The sequence below is a fragment of the Triticum urartu genome, chromosome 3A, assembly GCF_056163025.1.
Source record: "Triticum urartu cultivar PI428250 chromosome 3A, HENAU_Tu73, whole genome shotgun sequence".
NCBI lineage: Eukaryota > Viridiplantae > Streptophyta > Magnoliopsida > Poales > Poaceae > Triticum > Triticum urartu.
This window is the reverse complement of record NC_141875.1, coordinates 630642545-630654030: the sequence shown is the minus strand read 5'-3', so window position 1 is coordinate 630654030 and position 11486 is coordinate 630642545.

Below are 11486 nucleotides of genomic sequence, written 5' to 3'. Positions count from 1 at the left end.
CTCGGTGAAGCTGCCTACATATTGGGCATCAAGATCTATAGAGACAGATCGAGACGCTTAATTGGACTTTCACAAAGCACATACCTTGACAAAGTTTTGAAAAAGTTCAAAATGGATCAAGCAAAGAAAGGATTCTTGCCTGTGTTACAAGGTGTGAAATTGAGTAATACTCAAAGTCCGACCAATGCAGAAGATAGAGAGAAAATGAAAGATGTTCCCTATGCTTCAACCATAGGCTCTATCATGTATGCAATGCTGTGTACCAGACCTGATGTGTGTCTTGCTATAAGTCTAGCAGGGAGGTACCAAAGTAATCCAGGAGTGGATCACTGGACAGCGGTCAAGAACATTGATACGTCTCCGTCGTATCTACTTTTCCAAACACTTTTGCCCTTGTTTTGGACTCTAACTTGTATGATTTGAATGGAACTAACCCGGACTGACGCTGTTTTCAGAAGAATTGCCATGGTGTTGTTTTATGTGCAGAAAACAAAAGTTCTCTGAATGACCTGAAACTCCATGGAATATCTTAGAATAAATAATAAAAAATCCTCGCCAAAGATGAAGACCAGGGGGCCCACACCCTGTCCATGAGGGTGGGGGGCGCGCCCCTCCCCCCTGGGCACGCCCCCTACCTTGTGGGCCCCCTGGTGGCCCTCCGACGCCAACTCCAACTCCATATATTGGCTTTCAAGGAGAAAAAAATCAAAGAGAAAGTTTCATCGCGTTTTACGATACGGAGCCGCCGCCAAGCCCTAATCTCTCTTGGGAGGGCTGATCTAGAGTCCGTTCGGGGCTCCGGAGAGGGCGATTCGTCGCCGTCGTCATCATCAACCATCCTCCATCACCAATTTCATGATGCTCACCGCCGTGCGTGAGTAATTGCATCGTAGGCTTGCTGGACGGTGATGGGTTGGATGAGATTTATCATGTAATCGAGTTAGTTTTGTTAGGGTTTGATCCCTAGTATCCACTGTGTTCTGAGATTGATGTTGCTATGACTTTGCTATGCTTAATGCTTGTCACTAGGGCCCGAGTGCCATGATTTCAGATCTGAACCTATTATGTTTTCATGAATATATGTGAGTTCTAGATCCTATCTTGCAAGTCTATAGTCACCTACTATGTGTTATGATCCGGCAACCCCGAAGTGACAATAATCGGGACCACTCCCGGTGATGACCATAGTTTGAGGAGTTCATGTATTCACTATGTGTTAATGCTTTGTTCTGGTTCTCTATTAAAAGGAGGCTTTAATATCCCTTAGTTTCCAATAGGACCCCGCTGCCACGGGAGGGTAGGACAAAAGATGTCATGCAAGTTCTTTTCCATAAGCACGTATGACTATTTACGGAATACATGCCTATATTATATTGATGAACTGGAGCTAGTTTTGTGTCACCCTATGTTATGACTGTTACATGATGAACCACATCCGGCATAGTTATCCATCATTGATCCGGTGCCTACGAGTTTTCCATATACTGGTTTACACTTATTTACTTTTCCGTTGCTACTGTTACAATCACTACAAAAATACCAAAAACATTACTTTTGCTGTCTTTACTTTGTTACCGTTATCACCACTATCATATTACTTTTCTACTAAACACTTTGCTGCAGATACTAAGTTTCCAGGTGTGGTTGAATTGACAACTCAGCTGCTAATACTTGAGAATATTCTTTGGCTCCCCTTGTGTCGAATCAACAAATTTGGGTTGAATACTCTACCCTCGAAAACTGTTGCGATCCCCTATACTTGTGGGTTATCAAGACCTTTTTCTGGCGCCGTTGCCGGGGAACATAGCTCTATTCTTTGAGTCACTTGGGATTTATATCTGCTGGACACTATGAAGAACTTGAAAGACGCTAAGACATAAATTTATCCCTCAACTACGAGGGGAGGTAAGGAACTGCCATCTAGCTCTGCACTTGATTCACCTTCTGTTATGAGTAAGCTAGCGACACCTAAACCTACTACAGCTATGAATTCTGATATGTCGCATGTTATTGATGATGCCACTTCTGCTATGCATGATACTTATGATGAAACTACTTCTATGCTTGATACTACTGTGCCACTTGGTGAATTTCTAGATGAGCAAATTTCTAAGTCTAGAGAAAGAGAAATTAGTGAACCTGAACACGATGATGTTAGTGATGATGAACCTATGCCTGTTATTCCTGAGGGTTATCTTTTTAATAATGAATCTTATGAAGCTATTCTTGCTTGTCCGGATAAACCTGAACGTAAGAGGTTACTAATTAAGTGGAGTAAGGAATCTTTTAGAGGAAGGATGAGACCCGACCTGCTTTTGCTACTTCACCTATCTGTGTTCCTGATCAGGATTATTATGATATTACTGTTGATCCAGATATAATTACTTTGGTTGAATCTGATCATTTTTATGGCTATGAATCTGAAACTGTTGTGGCACATCTTCGTAAGTTAGATGAAATAGCTGCCATGTTTACTAAAAATCTGAGATCGCGCCACTTTTATATACTCAAAATATTTCCATTCTCATTAAAGGGTGATGCTAAGAAATGGTTTAATTCTCTTGATCCTGCTTGTGTGCAAAGTCCCCAGGATATGATTTATTACTTCTCTGCTAAATATTTCCCTGCTCATAAGAAACAAGCTGCTTTGAGGGAAATATACAATTTTGTGCAAATTGAAGAAGAGAGTCTCCCACAAGCTTGGGGGAGGCTTCTCAAGTTACTTAATGCTTTGCCTGATCATCCTCTTAAGAAACCTAAAATATTTGATATCTTTTATAATGGACTAACTGATGCTTCCAGAGATTACCTGGATAGTTGTGCTGGTTCTCTTTTCAGGGAAAGAACACCGGATGACGCTGAAATTTTATTGAATAATATGTTGGCAAATGAAAATAATTGGGCACCTCCTGAGCCACCTCCCGAGCCAACTCCTGAGCCAGCTCCTGAGCCAATTACTGAGCCTATTCCTAAACCAACTCCGAAGAAGAGAGGTGTTATATTTCTCAGTCCCGAAGATATGCAAGAGGCAAAGAAATATATGAAAGAAAAAGGTATTAAAGCTGAAGATGTTAAGAATTTACCTCCTATTGAAGAAATACATGGTCTTAATTTACCGCCTGTTGAAGAAGTATATGATCTCAATTACTTATTTACTGAAGAACCTCCCGATATCCCGACACAGGTAGTAAAGGTAAATTCTCACTATAGATATGATAAAGTTGAAGTCCCTCCTACTAAAATTGCTAGTCAGTGCTTGGATGAGTTTGATGACTTTATGTTTAAGCAAGATGACTTTAATGCTTATTTTGGTAGACAATTAAAGCAGAATACCTTTATGATTAAACGCTTGAGTGATTATATGGATAATATTAGAGGTGAACTTAAACTTGTTAGCAAACATGCTTCTATGGTTACCACTCAAGTAGAACAAGTACTTAAAGCTCAAAAAGAAATGCTTGATGAAATGAATAGTAAGAAAAATGATTATGCTGTTAGAGTGGCTACTAGAACTGGTAGAATGACTCAGGAACCTTTGTATCCTGAAGGCCACCCTAAGAGAATCGAGCAAGATTCTCAAAGAAATAATATTGATGCACCTAGTTCTTCTAAAAGGAAGAAAAAGAAAAATGATAGAACTGTGCAAACTTCTAGTGAACCTATTGCTGAACCACCTAATAATCCAAATGATATCTCTATGTCTGATGCTGAAACACAATCTGGTAATGAACATGAACCTAGTGAAAATGTTAATGATGATGTTCATGATGATGCTCAACCTAGTAATGATAATGATGTAGAAGTTGAACCTGCTGTTGATCTTGATAACCCACAATCAAAGAATCAACGTTATGATAAAAGAGACTTCGTTGCTAGGAAACATGGTAAAGAAAGAGAACCATGGGTTCAGAAACCCATGCCTTTTCCTCCGAAACCATCCAAGAAAAAGGATGATGAGGATTTTGAGCGCTTTGCTGAAATGATTAGACCTATCTTTTTGCGTATGCGATTGACTGATGTGCTCAAAACAAATCCGTATGCTAAGTATACGAAGGATATCATTACTAATAAAAGAAAGATACCGGAGGCTGAAATTTCCACAATGCTTGCTAATTACACTTTTAAGGGTGGAATACCAAAGAAACTTGGAGATCCAGGAGTACCTACTATACCATGCTCCATTAAAAGAAATTATGTTAAAACTGCTTTATGTGATCTTGGAGCCGGTGTTAGTGTTATGCCTCTCTCTTTATATCGTAGACTTGAATTGAATAAGTTGACACCTACTGAAATATCTTTGCAAATGGCTGATAAATCAACTGCTATACTGTCGGTATTTGTGAGGATGTACCTGTTGTGGTTGCAAACATTACTATTTTAACGGACTTTGTTATTCTTGATATTCCCGAGGATGATAGTATGTCTATTATTCTTGGAAGACCTTTCCTTAATACTGCAGGGGCTGTTATTGATTGCAACAAAGGCAATGTCACTTTTCATGTTAATGGTAATGAGCATACGGTGCACTTTCTGAGGAAACAACCTCAAGTTTATAGTGTCAACTCTATTGGAAAAATTCCATCGATTATATTTGGAGGTTTTGAATTTCCTCTTCCTACTGTCAAAAGGAAATATGATATACTTATTGTTGGGGATGTCCATATCCCCGTTGAGGTAACATAGTGTTATTCGAAATTTCTCCGGTTCCATGATTATCGGAATGAGTTTGTTAACAAGACTTGATCAACCTTGTTAGTGGATTCTTTTTGATGAGCATGAGATGGATGAAACTAGAAGCACAACCTTCTGTACCCTCTTTATATTTTCTGTTATTTAGTAGAAATAAAGTAAAATAGTATTTTTCTGTCTGTTTCCTGACTTATCCGTGCAATATAAAAATATCCCGAAAATAAAAGTCCTCAGAATGCCATGCCAATTTAATATGATTTTTCGGGAATATTTAAGGATTTTTAGTGCAAAAATTACCGCAGGGGGAGCTGCCACCTGGTCACGAGGGTGGAGGGCGCGCCCTACCCCCCTGGGCGCGCCCCCTGCCTCGTGGGCCCACGGTGGCCCTCCTCCACTTATTCTTGCACCCATCTTCTTCCTCTATCTCGCACAAACCCGAAAAACCAACTCAAGCTCGTGTTCCAGCAACTTTTGCTGCGATTTTCGATCTCCTTGCCCAAAGCACCTCTCACAAAACTGCTTGGGGAGATTGTTCCTTGGTATGTGACTCCTCCATTGGTCCAATTAGTTTTTGTTCTAGTGCTTTATTCATTGCAAATTTGTGCTGCATAGGTGACCATGTTCTTGAGCTTGCATGTCAAATATATATGGTTCCAAGTAGTTCTAATGCTTGATATATGCTCTAGGCACTTGTATGAGTAGTTGCTATTAATCTTATTGAAGTTGGTTCACTTTTGTTTGAAGTTACTAAAAATTTCAGAATTATTTTCAGAGAAAACAATATGCTTAGGAGGATGTTCCAAGGTGGTTCTTCAAGGAAGCAAGGTCCCAGACTTGCAATGCGTGATGGTGACGAGGAACCACCAAGAGACGCTCTCGTGAGGCCCTGTGAATGGCCTTCGGAAAATTTTATGAATCAAGTGGGAATTAAAGAAGAATTTTACGCATATGTGCGTAATGCCGGTCTTGAGGACTTTGAAGCTGATAAATGCCCCCAGTATCGTTATCTCACAAGTTCATTTGTGGGGAGGTTTGATTATTCATCTTCGCGTAATTCTCCTTCAGTCATGTTTGACCTTTATGACAAGTCTTATACCATGGACTTAAAGGATTTCACTCGTGCATGCAAACTTCCATCTTGGGGTAGTATCAGGGATCCCCCTAAATCTGAATATAGAGATTTTCTTGCTAGAATAACTGTGGGGGAATCTAGAGATATAGCACAGGCCACTATAGGGAGCATTCACTTTCCTGCTATACATTATTTTGCTCTCTTCATTGGTAGATGTATAACTGCTAAGGATGAAGCATGTCACATGTGTGCCCCTAATCTCAGCATTCTCAGAAGTGCTGTGTTAGGGGACCAAGCTTATCATATGGGAGCCATTGTAGCTCGTAGGTTGCATCTTAATAGACGTAACGGAGATTTCTTTGGAGGAACTTATGCAACCCGCTTAGCTAATTTTCTTGATGTAGACATTCGTGAGGGTGATGTGGAGTTGCCCACTTATTATTTAGATCTTGATCCTATGTTTTCCCACCAGTTCATTGAGAGGACTGGACCACCTTACCAGTATCGACTAATCTTTGACAGACGGCGTGTGGTCTGTGTTGCTCTTCCTGCTCCTACCTTCTTTGATTTTCAGGCGAGAGGAAGATATATTATTACCAGAGAGGAGGCAGATGAGTACGAGAGGGGAGTGGAAGCAGCCCGACGCCGTGCTGCTGCTCAGCAGGCGGTAGCCGCTGCATCGCAGTACGACCCCAGCTTCACCTACGGATATCAGCCAGGTTATCCCTGGCAATAGACCAACTTAGGCCAAAAGCCTAAGCTTGGGGGAGTACGTATTTCCCACCGACATTACATTCATGTTCACACTCATTGCTAGATGTCGGTGCTCATACTCTTTCACTGTAATATCCATGTTAGTTTATTTTCCTTTTTCCTGCTTTCTTCTTGTGTGTTTAATAAACCTTAAGAAAAACAAAAAATTAGTGTTAGTCTACTTTCCATGCTTGTAGTAGAATTAAAAAGAAAACCCAAAAATATTTCCCGCCCTTCTTTTGCTTGTTGGGAGTTTTCCCGTGTAAATAGTTTTTATTTTTCTTTTCCTTTCTTTGGGGTCGAGAAACTATATTGAAAATGCTTAGTGGCTCTTATATGCATGATTGTTTATTTAACTTAGAGCCCATATTACTTGTCTTCTCTCTTGAGTTGAATGCTTGCAGATTCCAGCTTAGTCCAATGCACGTGCACTCCTATTATTATACACACCGTTCAGTCGTGCAAGTGAAAGGCAATAATGATGATATATGATGGACTCATTGGGATGAGAAAAGCTGGTATGAACTCGACCTCTCTTGTTTTTGTAAATATGATGATTCATCGTTCCTGATTCAGCTATTATGAAGTAAACATATTTGCAATGACATTTAGAGATTATAGTTGCTTGTGCCATGCTTGATTAGCTATGAGTTATAATGGTTAACCTTGCGTGCCAACATGCTATTGAGATGATTATGATGTGGTATGATAGGATGGTATCCTCCTTTAAATGAATTGAGTGACTCGACTTGGCACATGTTCACGCATGTAGTTGAATCAAATCAACATAGCCTTCATGATATTTATGTTCATGGTGGATTATATCCTACTCATGCTTATATTCGGTGTGAATTAATTTTAATGCATGTTTACGACTGTTGTCGCTCTCTCAGTTGGTCGCTTCCCAGTCTTTTGCTAGCCTTCACCTGTACTAAGCGGGAATACTGCTTGTGCATCCAAACTCCTTAAACCCCAAAGTTGTTCCATATGAGTCCACTATACCTTCCTATATGCGATATCTACCTGCCGTTCCAAGTAAATTTGTATGTGCCAAACTCCAAACCTTTCAATGAAATTCTGTTTTGTATGCTCGAGCAGCTCATGTGCAACTATGGCTGCCTATATCTTCCATGCTAGGTGGGTTATTCTCAAGAGGAGTGGACTCTGCTCCTTATTCATGAGAAAGGGCCGGTAACCGGGATGCCCAGTCCCATGATCCAAAAAGATCAAAGCAAATCAAAATAATTAAACAAAACTCCCCCTGGGACCCGTTGAATGTTGGAGGCACTCGTTGTTTCGAGCAAGCCATGGATTGATGCTTGTGGAGGAGGGGGAGTATAAACCTTTACCGTTCTGTTTGGGAACTGCCTATAATGCATGTAGTATGGAAGATACAGCCATCTCATAGTTGTTACGTTGACAGTGAAAGTATGCCGCTCAAAATATTATTTATCTCTATTTCAAAAATCGAGCTCTGGCACCTCTACAAATCCCTGCTTCCCTCTGCGAAGGGCCTATCTATTTACTTTTATGTTGAGTCATCACCCTTCTTATTAAAAAGCACCCGCTGGAGAGCACACTGTCGTTTGCATTCATTATGATTGGTTTATATTGGGTATGACTTGACTGGATCTCTTTTACCATGAATTACAATGTTTAGTCAGTCCTTGATCTTTAAAGGTGCTCTGCATTTATGTTTTGCGGTCTCAGAAAGGGCTAGCAAGATACCATTTTGTTATATCATGTTATGATTATTTTGAGAAAGTGTCGTCATCCGAGTTTTATTATTATGGCTCGCTAGCTGATTAAGCTATTGATATGAGTAATTGTGAGACCTACGTGTTATTGTGAGTATGGTTAGTTCATAATAATTGCTGAAACTGGAATGCTGGCTTTTCATGTTTACAACAACAAGAGCAAACAGAGTTTGTAAAAGTTTTTCTTTTTCTCTTTCAGTTTGTCAACTGAATTGCTTAAGGACAAGCAAGGGTTTAAGCTTGGGGGAGTTGATACGTCTCCGTCGTATCTACTTTTCCAAACACTTTTGCCCTTGTTTTGGACTCTAACTTGTATGATTTGAATGGAACTAACCCGGACTGACGCTGTTTTGAGCAGAATTGCCATGGTGTTGTTTTATGTGCAGAAAACAAAAGTTCTCGGAATGACCTGAAACTCCACGGAATATCTTAGAATAAATAATAAAAAATCCTCGCCAAAGATGAAGACCAGGGGGCCCACACCCTGTCCACGAGGGTGGGGGCGCGCCCCTCCCCCCTGGGCGCGCCCCCCTACCTCGTGGGCCCCCTGGTGGCCCTCCGACGCCAACTCCAACTCCATATATTGGCTTTCGAGGAGAAAAAAATCAGAGAGAAAGTTTCATCGCGTTTTACGATACGGAGCCGCCGCCAAGCCCTAATCTCTCTTGGGAGGGCTGATCTAGAGTCCGTTCGGGGCTCCGGAGAGGGGGATTCGTCGCCGTCGTCATCATCAACCATCCTCCATCACCAATTTCATGATGCTCACTGCCGTGCGTGAGTAATTGCATCGTAGGCTTGCTGGATGGTGATGGGTTGGATGAGATTTATCATGTAATCGAGTTAGTTTTGTTAGGGTTTGATCCCTAGTATCCACTGTGTTCTGAGATTGATGTTGCTATGACTTTGCTATGCTTAATGCTTGTCACTAGGGCCCGAGTGCCATGATTTCAGATCTGAACCTATTATGTTTTCATGAATATATGTGAGTTCTAGATCCTATCTTGCAAGTCTATAGTCACCTACTATGTGTTATGATCCGGCAACCCCGAAGTGACAATAATCGGGACCACTCCCGGTGATGACCATAGTTTGAGGAGTTCATGTATTCACTATGTGTTAATGCTTTGTTCTGGTTCTCTACTAAAAGGAGGCCTTAATATCCCTTAGTTTCCAATAGGACCCCGCTGCCACGGGAGGGTAGGACAAAAGATGTCATGCAAGTTCTTTTCCATAAGCACGTATGACTATTTACGGAATACATGCCTATATTATATTGATGAACTGGAGCTAGTTCTGTGTCACCCTATGTTATGACTGTTACAGGATGAACCACATCCGGCATAGTTATCCATCATTGATCCGGTGCCTACGAGTTTTCCATATACTGGTTTACGCTTATTTACTTTTCCGTTGCTACTGTTACAATCACTACAAAAATACCAAAAACATTACTTTTGTTGTCTTTACTTTGTTACCGTTATCACCACTATCATATTACTTTTCTACTAAACACTTTGCTGCAGATACTAAGTTTCCAGGTGTGGTTGAATTGACAACTCAGCTGCTAATACTTGAGAATATTCTTTGGCTCCCCTTGTGTCAAATCAACAAATTTGGGTTGAATACTCTACCCTCGAAAACTGTTGCGATCCCCTATACTTGTGGGTTATCAAACATCCTGAAATACCTGAAAAGGACTAAGGATATGTTTCTCATATATGGAGGTGACAAAGAGCTCATCGTAAATGGTTACGTTGATGCAAGCTTTAACACTGATCCGGACGATTCTAAATCGCAAACCGGATACGTGTTTACATTAAACGGTGGAGCTGTCAGTTGGTGCAGTTCTAAACAAAGCGTTGTGGCGGGATCTACATGTGAAGCGGAGTACATAGCTGCTTCGGAAGCAGCAAACGGAGGAGTCTGGATGAAGGAGTTCATATCCGATCTAGGTGTCATACCTAGTGCATCGGGTCCAATGAAAATCTTTTGTGATAATACTGGTGCAATTGCCTTGGCAAAGGAATCCAGATTTCACAAGAGAACCAAACACATCAAGAGACGCTTCAACTCCATCCGGGTTCTAGTCCAGGTGGGAGACATAGAGATTTGCAAGATACATACGGATCTGAATGTTGCAGACCCGTTGACTAAGCCTCTTCCATGAGCAAAACATGATCAACACCAAAGCTCCATGGGTGTTAGAATCATCACTGTGTAATCTAGATTATTGACTCTAGTGCAAGTGGGAGACTGAAGGAAATATGCCCTAGAGGCAATAATAAAGTTATTATTTATTTCCTTATATCATGATAAATGTTTATTATTCATGCTAGAATTGTATTAACCGGAAACATAATACATGTGTGAATACATAGACAAACAGAGTGTCACTAGTATGCCTCTACTTGACTAGCTCGTTAATCGAAGATGGTTATGTTTCCTAACCATGAACAAAAGAGTTGTTATTTGATTAACGGGATCACATTATTAGGAGAATAATGTGATTGACATGACCCATTCCATTAGCTTAGCACCCGATCGTTTAGTATGTTGCTATTGCTTTCTTCATGACTTATACATGTTCCTATGACTATGAGATTATGCAACTCCCGTTTACCGGAGGAACACTTTATGTGCTACCAAACGTCACAACATAACTGGGTGATTATAAAGGAGCTCTACAGGTGTCTCCAAAGGTGAATGTTGGGTTGGCGTATTTCGAGATTAGGATTTGTCACTCCGATTGTCGGAGAGGTATCTCTGGGCCCTCTCGGTAATGCACATCACATAAGCCTTGCAAGCATTGCAACTAATGAGTTAGTTGTGAGATGATGTATTACGGAACAAGTAAAGAGACTTGCCGGTAACGAGATTGAACTAGGTATTAAGATACCGACGATCGAATCTCAGGCAAGTAACATACCGATGACAAAGGGAACATCGTATGTTGTTATGCGGTCTGACCGATAAAGATCTTCATAGAATATGTAGGAGCTAATATGAGCATCCAGGTTTCGCTATTGGTTATTGACCAGAGACGTGTCTCGGTCATGTCTACATTGTTCTCGAACCCGTAGGGTCCACACGCTTAAGGTTTCGATGACAGTTATATTATGAGTTTATGAGTTTTGATGTACCGAAGTTAGTTCGGAGTCCCGGATGTGATCACGGACATGACGAGGAGTCTCGAAATGGTCGAGACATAAAGATTG